Source organism: Armigeres subalbatus, chromosome 3 (assembly GCF_024139115.2).
Source record: "Armigeres subalbatus isolate Guangzhou_Male chromosome 3, GZ_Asu_2, whole genome shotgun sequence".
NCBI classification, from domain to species: Eukaryota; Metazoa; Arthropoda; class Insecta; order Diptera; family Culicidae; genus Armigeres; species Armigeres subalbatus.
In genome coordinates this window covers 351,260,765-351,276,080 of record NC_085141.1, presented here as the reverse complement: position 1 = coordinate 351,276,080, position 15,316 = coordinate 351,260,765, and the positions used below count along the sequence as shown (strand labels likewise).

At 36.9% G+C, this 15,316-nt stretch overlaps 1 protein-coding gene and 1 long non-coding RNA gene across 2 annotated transcripts in view; both read left to right on the top strand.

The window, feature by feature from the left end:
* Nucleotides 1-15,316, top strand: part of LOC134226061 (whirlin) — a 596,096-nt gene that overhangs the window by 388,601 nt on the left and 192,179 nt on the right. The window lies entirely within an intron of this gene.
* Nucleotides 1,725-2,395, top strand: LOC134223184 (uncharacterized). Its single transcript, XR_009982473.1, has 2 exons — nucleotides 1,725-1,880; nucleotides 2,151-2,395. It is a non-coding gene; the product is annotated as an uncharacterized LOC134223184 (long non-coding RNA).

Here is a 15,316-nt window from a genome sequence, read left to right as displayed (position 1 = left end):
CTGGAGAAATTCTTGGAAGAACAGAACATCCTGAGGAATTCCTGTCGGAATATCAAGAGGAATTTCCAGGAGAATATCCGGAGGAATTCTTAGAGATATTACTGGAGAAATATTCGGAAGAATTGCTTGAGAAATATCGGGAGAAAATCCGGGAGGAGCATCCGAAGGAATTCCTGAAGGAATATTTGGAAGAATTCCTGATGGAATATCCGGAACAACTCCTAGAGGAATATCCGAAGAATTCTTAGAGGAATATCGGGAGGAATTCCAGTGAAATTCCTGAAGGAATATCCGAAGGAACTCTTGAAGGCATATACGGATAAATATCCGGAGGTATTCCTGAAGAAATATCTGGAGGAACTACTGGAAGAATATCCGGAGATGATCCTGGAGAAATATCGGCAGGAATATCCGGAGGAAATCTCGGAGGAATGTCCGGAGGAATATCCAGAGGAACTTCCAGAGAAATATCTGGAAGAATTTATAGAGGAATATTGGAGGAATATTCGGAAGAGTTCCTGGAGGAACATCCGAAGGAATTACTTACTTGATACTTGATGGGCTACGGCACTTCGATGAACCTACGTCGAATGGAGTATTCTTCTCCACTGGGCTCGATAATGGGTCAATCGCTTCTAGTCGCCCTGAACGTCGAGTGCCCTCAGGTCCTCTTCAACACCAAGAAGCCATTAGGTACCCGGCCTCCTACGAAGCCTGCAGCCTCAGTAGAAAGCCACCGGAAGATTCAGAGTAGTATACAGCGCGAATTTTGTCTTCGTTTGCAGACTACGGGACTTAAGCTGGTTACGAAGTCCGTAATCAGCCCTATTTGTAACTGCAATGCACCTTTTTACTTCGCAGGTAACATCGTCATTGCACGTCTTTAATGTTCTAATGTGTTACGTACAGTGAGAGACCAGAAAAAACGTGAGACGCATACGCATGAGTTACGATCTGTATCATATGTTCAAAAAAGAAAATGTTATAAACCTTATAAAATACGGCGCACTGGGCAGTGGCTTATTTAGTGCAAATGTTGGTATATAAAATTCCAGATATTTTATTTAACAGGGAACAGGATAGATGCCGGAGATAGATGAGAATTGCTGAAAAAAGATTGCAAATCACGCAAACAAAATAAAAAAAAACACTTTAAAAACCCTTGAATCAATGGTTTGAACCATTTTAGTTCCGTTCAAATATTGGTTCTATATACAGAAAAACTAGCTTTCTTGGATCTAGCATTCATTTTTAATGACCTTGCCTAACTTTCTCTGAAAAAATCAGAGGTACATGAAACTTAAAAAAAATCCATTTTTTGATACTCAACTCACCTTCACCTTAATCAGCTTATATAGGGCACTGCACGGACTGCTTTGTCTCTTTCTCGCTGCAAAGAAATTATAAAACAACAAGGCCAGAAAACGTCAAAACTTATGAAGAACGAAAGAGCAATAATGGCCGTAAGCTCCAACGAGGATAATACGAGAATCTCGTATTATCCCCGATTTCAATAAGCACCAAGCGGTATTATCCTTCATTTTAATACCGGTATTAACTTTAATACGCCGATTTCGACGTATTAAAGTTAATCCGAGATTTTCTAATTATGGCTGCGTGCGCTGAAATTATTGCACACACACCAATGCACAAAAGGAAATGTCAAACTAAAAAGAAATCATAACAAACTGACTACCCAAACCGTGCACCGTTCCCATGGGAACATCGAATCGATCCTGTTACGACAGACGGCAGTATCAAGTTCCGCCTTGTTAAGGCTTGTGATTAGCCGGTTCCGATGTTCCAGAATCCGGCTGAACATGATCCAGTAGATAATAAATCCGAACTTCCGGTGCTGTTTCGGTCGTTCCCACAAGAAGGTATGTATTTTTTAGATTTTGCAAAAGGTGGAATGCTCACTCAATATTGTACGTTCAGTTGAAAACCGAAATGAGCTCTCGCGACAATCGAGTTTTCTCCTGTTTCCTTTTGTCGCAACTACGTCGCGACTAGTGCGCATCATGGCGCACGGCGGTGGCATAGATGCGCACTAGTCGCGATGCAGTTGCGACATCAGGAAATAAGGAAAAACTCAATCGTCGCGAGAGCTCACTTCGGTTTTCAACTGGAAGCACAATACTTATTTACAGAGGACAGCAATGCATTGATGGCATTCTGATACATCATACAAGGGAGATGAGCGGTCAATTTGATACCAGGAGGAATACTGATTTCCTGGAGTAAGCAGTTTGCGCTATCCGATACAGATTATCTCCGCTAAATTCATACGAAATATGCGTCGCATCATTTAAATGTCTCCGCCGTCTCTGCATTTTGTATGTAGCCTCATAACTTATATTAAAAATATAATCTTGAATTCATGAACTAAACTAAAGCTTAGGCTAAAAATATATTTCTACAGTAAAATGAAAGATTTCCAAACCAATAACTCAAAACATTGTCCAGAACTGCAATCGAGTTTCAAATAAAATAATGATGAGCTACGGAATAACAAGAATACTGGAAACTCCTTGGGAATTCTAGCTATACAAAGTAATAAATTCATTAATCCAAGTATGGTTGAATTCTCTGTTTTTGTTGAATATTTTCACTAAAATTTGTTCAAAAGTTCTTAATATTCTTCATATTATTTTAATTGGGCTTATTCTACGAGTGGAGTGACGTGAGAGTGCTCGAATGACGTGAGAAGAGTCGTACATAGCGCCATTTGAATAACATGGTCACCTCACGTGAGATTTGCTAAAATCGACTCACCTCACGTCACTCGACACGTAGAATAAGCCCAAATCCTTCCAAGAATACTACGAAACAGTTTTGGAATTCGTTTGAATTTTCGTAACCCACATACCTGTAGAATTCAGATAATTTCTTGCAAATTTTGATAAATACTGGGGAATTTTGGAAATGCCTTGGAAATTTTGGGAATTCTGAGAATCCCTGGGGAGTTCTGCGGATTATTTATGAAATCTGGGATTTCCTTAGGAAGTTCCTGAAAAATTCCTTCGGAAATTTCTGGAGAATTCTTCAAAAATACATTAAGGATATCTCGATGATATCCCAAATAATTCATCGCGAGTTCCTTAAAAATTCTTTCGGGTTTTTCTGCAGAATTCGTTCCTTCCTTCTTTCGGGATTCCTTGAAAAATATCTCCGGTAATTCATGAAGAATTACTCCGTGAAATCTCTAAGAATTTTTTCGGCAATTTCTTCTCTAAAAATGTATGGAGTATTCCGTCGATAATTCTCGAAGACTTTCATCGGAAGTTGCTGTATCATCCTTCCGGGAATTCATAAAGTATCCTCCAAAAAAACCCTGGAGAAATGCTTTAAAAAGTTTGGAGAGATCATTCATGATGTCCTGGAGAATACCTCCGACAATTCGTGAGAACTCGTTCGAAAATCTGTAAAGAGTTTCTTCGAGATATCCTGCGGAAATCCCTCGAAAATTCTTAAAAACTTCGGAAATTTCTAGAGAATTACTCCACGAAATCTTGGAGAATACCTCACTCACTGATGTATCCTGAGCACCCCTAGGAGTAAATAGGGCCAACGTAAAAGATCTGCATCCTGTGCGGCTGCACGCTTTAGCCTTGACCTAGGTCTAGGCAAGATTCCTGTCGACTCTTGTTAAGGCTACGTCGCCAAGAGCTCCTGGGTCTGCCTCTGTTACGATGTTCTGTTGGCTTCCAGTTCAGAGCTTGCTCGCAGATATCGTCTCCGCTCTTTCGTAATGTGTGCCCGACCACCTGTATTTACAATTTCAAATTTCAGTTGATATCGATTTTTGATGGCATTGTCGATGGAACTCAGTATTCGAGATCCATTTGTTAGGCCACCAGGCCCGAATTATGAAACGCAGATATCGGTTGATGAATACTTACAGTTTCTGCGTGATATCTGTTGATACACATCAACTCTTACTGGCGTACAACAGCACGTCTAAATTGAATATTAGAAATTTGGTGCAAATTTTGGAGAATAGCTTCAAGAATTTCTGGTGAATTCTTCCGGGAATTTCTGGAAAACTTCTCAGCGAATTGAAGGATTCCTTCGAGCAATTCTGGAGGCTTTCTTTGAAATACCCTGAAGAATTTATTCGGGAATATCTGTAAAATTCTTTCGGGATTTTTGCATAATTTTTTGGGGACCTGGAGAACTCCTCTAAGAAATTCTATGAGAATTTCTGGAGAATTCCTCAGGGAATTGAAGGAGAAATCCTTCGGGTATTCGCGATGAATTCCTCAGGCAATTTCTAGAGAATTCCTCAGGGTATTTCTGAATATTTTTTTAGAGAATTCCTTGAGAATTTGATCGAGAATTACAGGAAATTTTCTCAAGAAATTCTAAGAGAATTCTTCCGTGAAGTGCTTAAATTATTTCCTGAAGAGTTTCTTCATGATATCCTTGAGAATTCCTTCAAAAATTTCTGAAGAGCTCCTTCGAGATGCCCTAGATCATCCCTCCAGGAATTTCTGGAGAAGTCCTTCAATAATTTCTGGATAGTTCCTTCTGGGTATCCCGGAGAATTCCTTCAAGAATGCCGAGAGAGTTCGTTCAAGAAATCCTGGAGCATGCCTTCGAGATTTTCTGAAGAATTCTTCCCACAATTTTGTGGATTTTGTGGATAATCCGTCCAAAAATTTCTTAAGAATTCCTTCTGAATCTTTGAGAATTCTTTCGGGAATTGCTGGAGAACTTCTTCGGAAATATCTGGAGAATTCCTTCGAGACTTCCTGGAGTGTCCCTGCCCTGGAGTGATATCCTGAAGAATTTCTTCGGGAGTTCCTGGAAAATTCGTGATGTCCTGGAGAATTTTACATAAGAAATCTGGAGAGCTCCTTCGGGATATCCTGGGGAATGCCTTCGGCAATTCGTGGAAAACTACTTCGGGAATCTGTAAAGAGTTTCTTCGGGATATCGTGGAGAAATCCCTCGAGAATTCCTCAAAAACTTCGGAAATTTCTAGAGAATAACTCCGCGAAATCTTGGAGAATTACTTCAATGACAGATTTTGTCAGTTCCTTCAGAAGTTCTGGAGATTTTTTTTCGGGAATTTCTGGAGAGTTCATTCGGGAATTTCTATATAGTTACTCAGGAACCTGGAGAATTCCTCAGGGAGTTTCTAAAAAATCCTTCGGGAATTTGGAGAATTCGTTAGGCAGTTTCTAGAGAATTCCATAAGGTATTTCTGGAGAACTGTTTCGGAAGTTTCTGGAGAACTCTTTCGGAAGTTTCTGGAAAATTCCTTCGACATTTTCTGGAGTTTTTTCGGGAGTATCTGGAAAATTCTTTCGGGAATTCCTAATAATGTCCAAATGGAACTTCTGGTGGAATTCCTAGATAAATTCCGGGTTAAGTTTTTTAAGGTCTTCTGATGGAACTCCTATAGCAATTCCTAGTAGAAGTCCTGATGTATGTCCTGTTGGGATTCCAGATGGAACCTTATAGAGTTGAACCTCCTGGAGGACTTTCGGATAGTATTCCTAGCGGAATTCTTGGAGGAATTCCTTATGGAACTAGAGGAACTATTGTTGGAATTCCTGATGGAAATCTTGGGGAAACTCTTGGGGGAACTCCTAAATTGAATCCAAATCCAACCCACATGCAATCCAAATCCAATTCAAATCGATTCCAAATTCAACATAAATTCAATCCATATCCAATCCAAATCCAAACTATTTCCAATCAAAATACATTCCAAATCCAATACAAATTCAAACTAATTCCAATCCAAATTTGATCCAAATCCAATCCCAATCCAAATTCTATCCAAATCCAATCCAAATTTAATTCAAATCCAATCCAAATCCAATCTAAATCCAATCCAAATCCAATTCAAAACCAATACAAATTCAATCCAAATCCAATGCAAATCCAAACCATTTCCAATCAAAATACATTCCAAATCCAATACAAATTCAATCTAAATCCAATCCAAATCTAATCCAAACCCATTCTAAATTCAATCCAAGCAAATCAAAATCCATTCTAAATCCAATCCAAAATCCATACAAATCTAATTCAAATCCAACCCAAAACCAATCCAAATTTAATCCAAATCAAAACCAAATCACATACAATCCAAATTCCAACCAAATCCAAACTATTTCCAATCATAATCCATTTCAATTCCAATCTAAATCAATTTTAAAATCAATCCAAATCTGATCCAAACCCATTCCAAAATAAATCCAAAACGAGTCAAAATCCAATCTAAATTTAAATCAAATCGAATCCAAATTCAATCCAAATCAAATCCAAATCACATCCAATCCAAATTCAAACCAATTCCAATCAAAATCCAACCCAAATTTAATCCAAATTCAATCCAAATCCAATCCAAATATAATCCAAATTTAATTCAAATTCAATCCAAATCCAACTCAAATCCAACCCACATCCAAACCAAATCCAATTCAAATATAATACACATTCAATACTAATTCAATCCAAATCCAAACCAAATCAAAATACATTCCAAATCCAATCCAAATAAAATTCAAATTCAATCCAAAACTAATCCAAATTCAATCTAAAGACAATCCAAATCCAATCCAAATCCAATCCAAACCCATTCCAAATTCAATCCAAATCCATTCTAAATCCAATATCAATCCAATCCAAATCTAATGCAAATCCAACCCAAATTTATTCCAAATTCAATCCAAATCCAAACCAATTCCAATCCAAATCCAAACCATTTCCAATCAAAATACATTCCGAATCCAATCTAAATTCAAACCAATTCCAATCAAAATCCTACCCAAATCCAATCCAAACTCAAACCCAAATTTAATCCAAATCCAATCCAAATCATATTCAAATTTAATTCAAATCCAATCCAAATTCAATCCAAATCAAATCCAAACCATTTCCAATCAAAATCCATTCCATATCAAATTCAAATTCAATCCAAATCCAATATGTAGAGAATAAGATTAAAAATCCAATCCAAACCTAATTCAAATCCAATCCAAATCCAACCCACATTCAATCCAAATCCAATTCAAATCCATTCCAAATTCAACACAAATTCAAATCAATTCTAATCAAAATCCAATCAAAATTTAATCCAATTCCTAAGGGTATGCGATAACACACTTTTTCCTAACGAAACGAAACGAAACGAAATTTAAAATGTCTATGTTGATTCGGATCGAAACGAAACGAAATATAGATTTCTTTCGAGACTTCGAAACGATACGAAATCAAGGTTCATTTAATTCGAAATTTTTCGAAACGAAACGAAATTTTGATTTTTTCCGCGGAATTTTTATTGAATTGGTTTTACATTATGTACGCAATTCTGATTTCACTTTTCGAAGTCGAATAACTGTTTTGCGACCAAAAGAGTTATAATAACTGAAGAGGCAATCTATGATAAATCGTCACATTCTCGCCGCATATACCATTGGCGATAAGGCAATACCCCAGCATTTGTGCCGCTTTCAAAGGAATTCATCGTGGAGCGTGTGCTCCCGAATCTGATCAATTTTATATCAGTGTTATATCAGTAAGCATATAAAAATAAATAAAGAAATTGTTGGATTTTTCATATATAGATTCAAATTTTGTTTAAAACCTTAGTTCACCTAAGAAATATGTAATTATACTGAAGCATGCTTCATATTGTCTTTTCAGCGTGGCTTTACAGTATTGACTTTATCAAAATTTAAAAAAGAATTCTTAGATTTATTTTTTATTTGGTGGGCTACTTAATTATGTATCCACTTATGCTAGGCGTATACGCAGATATAGAATTGATATTAATAGATCAACATTTAAAAAGGGCGTATATGTCAAAGTTTATTCCTTCTTATTCTTCGTCTACATAAGCATACATTTGCTCACTAGAAGAATCCTGTGTGCACCTTTCTAAAATGCACAAAGATATGTATTTCAGATTGAATTTCAGGCAGGGCGGCCATATACAGATGTGCTCGACTTGCGGTTAGCGGCAGCATAGTCTTATATACAATCAGCTCGACAAACTGAGCTATTAATGCTGTCCAATGAGCAGCTCGAAGTAGCTCGAAGTTGTTCCCGTCCTGCTCGTTCTTTTTTGTCAACAAATGGGCATGAGCGTGACAGGAACAACTTCGAGCTACTTCGAGCTGCTCATTGGACAGCACTATTGTGTGTGTCCTTGACATATAAGAACAGCTGTTATGGTCAGTATGTGCTGAAAGCAATCATAAGTAAAAAATTCTCAGCAATTTTAATGATCTTTCAACCCGCTCTGGATTTGTTTTTTTTTTGCAAATTTCATGCGAAGAACTAGAAATGCCCACAAATCTGCAATGTGCCTCACATATTGTGCAAATAGTCAAAGAAAAGCTTATTATTATTGTACACATCATAGTTGCTAATCATGATTGGCCGAGAAACAGCAAATATGCACAGCTCACCAATTAAATAATATTCTTGGGATACAAAAAAGTTATTGTACTTGCTTCGGAGTTTCCAATTCTTGACCAATAACGATGCTGGTCACGTGCTTATATTCAATTTAAGATTAGGAGAGGAAAATTAGTTTAACACTCATTGTTTTAAGAGACCGAGGAGTGATCTGCATCTCTGTGAGCGCTACGGAAAAGAAATCGTTTGTTAGTTGAGAAGGTTATTCATATGAAACCCCTTGGTAAGCGACAAAATATTTGTTGTGAAGACGAAAACTGTGTTTCAAATGAATCCAACGCAAGATCAATGTGCTTCGTTTAATAATCTTCTACAACACGATCGATTCCGCACTAAATAATTTTGTACTCTTCGATGCAGCCATTAGTTTTATTACTTCGCATTCTCCCACACTAGCTGGCGTGATCAGCATCAACACGATCGATTGCACACTGGTTAAAAAAATTTCTGCTACGCGAGGTAGATTTTTTTCACTTCGCGTTCTCCAGGACTAGCTGCCGTCCCATGACCAGCAGCAACACGATCGATTCCGCATTCATATTGTGCAAATAGGGACACGGCAGGTATTTTCGTCTGTTCGTCATAGTCTCGAAAACCAATAAAAGAGACCCTTTTTTTAAAACTCATAAGTACCAAATCGTAAGCTCAGGAGAAACGTTCTGCTATAGTGGAGTTCTAGCAAATGTACGTTGCTTTCGTTGGTTTTAGCCCCTACGACGATGGACGGAAATACCTGCCGTATCCCTAGTAAACAAAAATATCACAAAATTTGAATCATGGAAACACTGAAGACGTTTTATAGAAGAAAACTACTTACGTATTTGTCGACTAAGAACCCCATGGGGTTATGTAAAAGCGTTGATAGAAAAAATTGTATAACCTAAAGTTTTGAAAACAACTTAACGATTTTGTTCAGCGGCGCAGCCAAAATTTTTTATAATGTAAAGTATGGGTTAGTTTAAATTCGTTTCGAAATTCCGCGGAATTCCGTTAAATTTCGTTAGAAGCTAGTTTTTTCTAGCGAAATTTTTGTAATTTTACGAAACGAAACGAAATCAAGAAATCAGATTTCGCCATGCTCAATCTCCGCGAAATTCGCGGAATTTCGTTTCGAACCACCTGAAACGAAATTTTTCGAAATACCGCATATGCTTACCAATTCCAATCCAAATCCAACCAAAATTCAATCCAAATCAAAATCATTTTTAATCAAAATCCATTCCAAATATAATTCAAATTCAATCTAAATCCAATACAAATTCAATCTCAATCCAATCCATTTCCATTTCAAACCAATCCAAATCCTATCGGAATCTAATCCAAAACCAATCCAAAATTCAATCTAAATACAATCCATTTCCATTCCACATTAATCCAATTTAATCCAAACACAATGAAGGGATTTTAAGCAATTTATTATGATTTGTTCAATCTAACGCGAACTCATTTTTATCCTAAATTTTTTCTAAAAATTAATGCAATGATTATGGCAGGTGGGTCGCAGTTTGTGAGACTCTGTCTTGATTACAGGAAGGATTCATTCATGATTACCGTAGGGATTTCTTCAAAAATTTCGGAACAAATCCCATGAATATTGGAACGATTCCTCCAAGAATTCCTTCAGGCATTTTAAGCTGATTACTCCTGGAAACACGAGATTTTTTTTTAAATTTTGAAAAAATTCCTTCTGGAAAGACGAGTAAATTTTATTAGAAATTCTAAGTAAATATTGTGCTACTGAGATTTATGAAAAAAGTTCTTCCTAGAAAATACCCCAAAGAATTCTGGGGGGATTGATTTTGAAATGTTGTTGTAATATTTCGAAAAAATCAGCAGAATATAATTTCCGAGTAAATTTTATCAGGAATTCCAAAACAAATCCTTCAGGAATTTCGAATATCCTCCAGTAAGTTTGAAAGAGCTGCTCCAGGAACTCAGAAGCATTTTTAATTCAAGTATTCCGAGAGGATTCCTCCAAGAACTCGAAGCGAATTTCTCTAAAAAATATAAAAAATTGCCACATTCACATTGTGATAAAATCTTTATTAAAACACGTAATTATTTTGTTATAAAACTGTTAACACCCCACTCCACTCTATCAACTAACGGGTATTATTCTTTTTCATCCGGTTTGTACGATCGGTATTGGGTCTCCCCCATTTGAGCTAATCGCCTTCTTCGATACCGAAATGGTTGAAATTCCTCCTAATGAAATGCCGTGAGATTTATCCGTGGTCGTCCTGCTTCTCTTCGTGCTTTCCTTCGATGGTAATGTTGTTGCCCAACATTTTCACCGAGACTTCGTTCGGGGTGAGCTGCTGAACGTCGAGATCTGAAACTTGTCCTTGTTGCAACTAATCGTTGGTCTGATGTCCTGTGGAGCAGCGATACAAGCATTGTGCCTTGGACTATTATACATCAGGCGTCTGTAAGTATTCTGCATTGCCGATCGCGCTGAAGAAGCCGTCAGCAGGTCAGAAGTAATTCCACTTCCAAAGTGCAGGTTTAGAATCCTGGATTGGCGCAGCGCAGTGGTCATCCCACCAGCTTCGGAGCACAATAAGGATGTCGGACATCTTGATCCGAAACAAAACACACTGATTAAGGTATTTTCACAAATTTGATATGGCCATCACGCAGAGGATAAAACTCAACACTTGCTACGGAGAATCTTTTTCAAATGTAAATCATTAATTTCGTGCTAATTCACCAAGTCAAAACCGATTATATTGCCGAAAAAACTTGATTTTCTTTATATAAAACCCGAGATTGCAAGAGCGGCAAGACCCGAATCATTGACAATGTTTTGGAAATGATCCCGCATAATCATGGACTATACTTAGACCGCATCTGTTATAATTGAAGAGAATAAGTGTTACTGTAGCCATGGTCTCACTAATAGTAGTTAACCATAAATGTACAGTCTCATATACTGTTTCAACAGTAGCTCAGATTGTAAAAGGCCAAATGACCATATGAGTAATAGGCGGTTAAGTATAATTAACATTAAAATCCGGTCGTTTTTTCGAACAACATTTTCGATGTACCATACATCAGTTGGTAGATGTACAATTGAAGAACTATATAATTACACATCGACAGCATGGTATGTATTAACAGTAAGTGTTGATGTAGGGTTGGTATGGTAAATCAAGCTTAAAATTGTATGCTAACAATGAAGCGAATAGTGACAATATATCTTATAACGCATATGTAATTTTGACTGCATGGTATGTCGTTTTCTTTATGCGGGATAGCAAAACAAACAGCAAAAAGTCAGCGCTTATTATTTATGATTTAATCATTCTCACACGCATACATTCTCAGTATCGTATGGAGCGAATAGTGGTTGCGTACTTAATACGAGTTTGGAGCTTACCGTTCGAAGTATTAACTTTAATACCGTAATAACAAAAATCTGTATTAAATCGAGTATTATCCTCGTTGGAGCTTACCGCCATAAGAGACGTTTCTGTGCAGTGCCCTATAGATCCAAAACAAACAAAAATCAAATTTAAATTGTCACCAAACCCGAGTAGACCAAAATAGCTCAATTATATCAAAAGTTGATTAGATAGCAAAATGTGATATGGACATGATTAATATCCAGTATTTTGCGCTCGATAATGGCGGCCTAGGATAGGATGTGCCAAGTAGTCAGTAAAAATCGTACCGATTTGCTGTCACAATCGTACCGGTTGCTGATTGGTTGAAAATGACAATTGATTACTTCGATTGGTGGCGGCGCGTTTTTCGTAGGGCAAAATGTTGTTAGTTTGGCCGTGTTGCAGGTTTGTAAAGTTGATATTAGGCAAAATAGGTAAATGTTTGAGCTCCATTTTTTTGATAAAAAATAAATTTATATTTAACTGCAAATGCCATATAAATTATTCTCAAGAGTTGTAAAGGTTTAAAACTGTTGATTTTAATCATTATCATTCCTCTTTTCGATCTCAAAATAATTTTTTCAGTAGCGAAAAATTCTCACTGTTAGTCTTTCGCTTCTCTTACATAAATAATGGATGGAACGAGAAGAAAAACATCATGTTTTGATTCATGATATTTGGAAGATTTTGTACCAAATTAGTTTGGCTGCACTGGCGACCACCTCGTCAGAGCAATCGACTAAAAAACAACAAGGCAGTCTCAATTGAGTTGTCGCATCCTATCCTAGATGGCGGCGTGAGTTACCCTCGATTTGACATTCAAGAGGTAGAAAATATTTTCATATTTCAATCAATGTAGGCTTTGATTCATTAAGCAATACTGGCACTCACCGAAGTTCTTAAAACAAATAAACGTCAAGCATTTTCAGATTCGTCTCATTCCATTTTTCTGAATTACATTAATTTTGTTTTTATGTGTGTAAAAACCACAACATATAGACGATGTAATGCACTGCGTCATGCTGTAGCGGGCGGTGAAAACTGCTGATAGGTAATCCTCAGTGGAAATAATATCTAATTTAATGAAACTTTTAATGGGCTTTTAATTACAATGATCCCTTGTTTTTTTTTTTTTCTAATCATTAAAAACTATGAATTTAAAGGTGGGCTACTATACGTCACACTTGGCGAACCATGCCGTGCAAATATACCAATGAAAACCTTAATAAACTTTTTTATGATCCGTTCCAAATCTCATAAGCTTTATCTCTACCTATTTCGTATAGCTGTTCATAGTAGTGAAAAAAAACATCTTTTTGTTCAAATAAAAGAAATCATCATGTTTTCTGCTGAACGTTTTATTCATAGAGGTCCATGAGCACTTTGAGATCGGAGTAGTTTCATGGCGAATTCGACACGATCTAATATTCCACCCAACAATATAATGATATACGATAACAAAAATCAATTAAAGGGGAGAGCGCTGTACGATTCCGGCTGTGAATGCCGATTATTACAAGACAACTAGCTAAAAAAATTGATATTCACAATGCACAGCAACTCAAAGCATTTTGAAAATCAAAGAGATGGTCAGGATGGTGTTTGTTATTGCAAGACCTTCTATACATCTCAGAATCTTCATACATTTTTGCGGGGGTTGAAATGTTCGTAAATATCGTCTGTCCAGGATTACCTGACTTGGATAAAAATAGTTAGTCGATAATCACTCCAACGATGACGCGCATTTGTCTGCCATATGTAGTTCCATACAACCCCATCCCTTTTAATTTCTATCTGTTTTATTATAGTTCTAGACTTGATTAAAGTAAGTATTATATCCACCAAGGATTTTCACAGTCACAGATTTTAACTGTCTCGCTACAATATGACGCAACACATTGCTTCGTTTATGTGTTGTAGTTTTTTACCTCCTAAAACAAAATTAAAGTAATTAAAATAAATATTCAGAAAATTGGAACGGAAAAATCAGAAAATAATTCTTAAGAAAAATGCTTGACGTTTGTTTGTTTTCAAGAACTTCGGTGAGTGCCAGTATTTTTTAATGAATCAAAGCCTACATTGATTAAAATATATAAATATTTTCTACCTCTTGAATGTCATATCGAGTCACTCACGCCGCCATTATCGAGCGCAAAATACTGGATAAGAGATAAATTCAGACGACAATAACAATATTTTGCACTAAAATATCATGAGAAGATCAGGTTATGTTATTTGTAAGCACATGTTTGTGATTCAAACGCAACCGACTGTTGTTCAATTCTGATACACATAGTTGGGTAGAGAGAACAGGGTGTGAAATGTTGCCAAAGCAGATTCGATAGATACGGGGAATTGACTGATATCCCATCGTTATTAGCTGGTTATGGAACAACTTCTCGCAAGGGCAGCTGTTGTATAATTGGTAATACGTCCGTGCACTAAATGGAATAGTGTGGGTTCAAGTCCCACCGGCAGCCGAATCTTTTTTCGCAATATCTCTTAAAAACACCCTAAGATGGCAAACTTAACTATGTGTATCAAAATTAAACATCTTTTCCAAAAAAAGTTATTTGTAAGAAGTGATCAATATCATGTGCCATTAGTTTGTTCTTATCCATAGCATATCTTGATGTTTGTATGATATTTTGGAGCAAATTTTTGATATTGTTGCTTGTTATTTTATCTCTTATATCGATCTTAGCATTGAACTCATACAAGCTTCTTGTTTAATGAAATCGGAAATGACACTGGATCAAATGCGATCGTTATGGTCCGTTTTCGGACCTAAAGTAGATTGTCTGCACAAATGATTTAATTTAACTTCCGTATATCCGTTTTTACAGTCTACTATATGAATCGTCCTTAGCGTATTGATGGGCTTCATGGTCGTGCGATTGGCGACGTCAGTCATCTAAACGTAAAGAGAAAAATACTCCTCTGGTCCATTGTGTGTTGTGTGAATGTCATTGCCGTTGTCCAATGCTAGCCATAGAGTGCTTAGTCTGCGCGACCTATGGTCGAAGACGGTGATTCTGTCTTTTTTATTAGGATGCTCTAGGGTTTTCTGCCCTGAAGCCTGTTCCATGCTTCTTTCCATTTGCATTTCTTGTTCTTTTCTTCTTTTACTGCTAATCTTTCAGGTAAATGATGAAAAATACAGTGATAACATTGACACAAATTAAAGAAAAACCAAATTAAGAAAAACGTGCCCCCCCTCGAGCCGATTTGCTGATACCTGAATCAGTTATCGGAAAAGGGCGTCAAACGATTGATTACGGGATCGTTGATTTCCGAGGGAATCGTCTAATCAAAGCTTGAATCTGAATCACTCTGAACCAGTCATTTCATTTATTTAGTTTACATCTAAACAGATAACACTGAATCAACAATTTGACGCCACAATACACGGTACGAGGCCGCATTTCTCTAACCTCGAATGCGCCCCACGCTCGCCAAGTCGTTTTGCACCTGGTCTGCCCGCTTCGCTC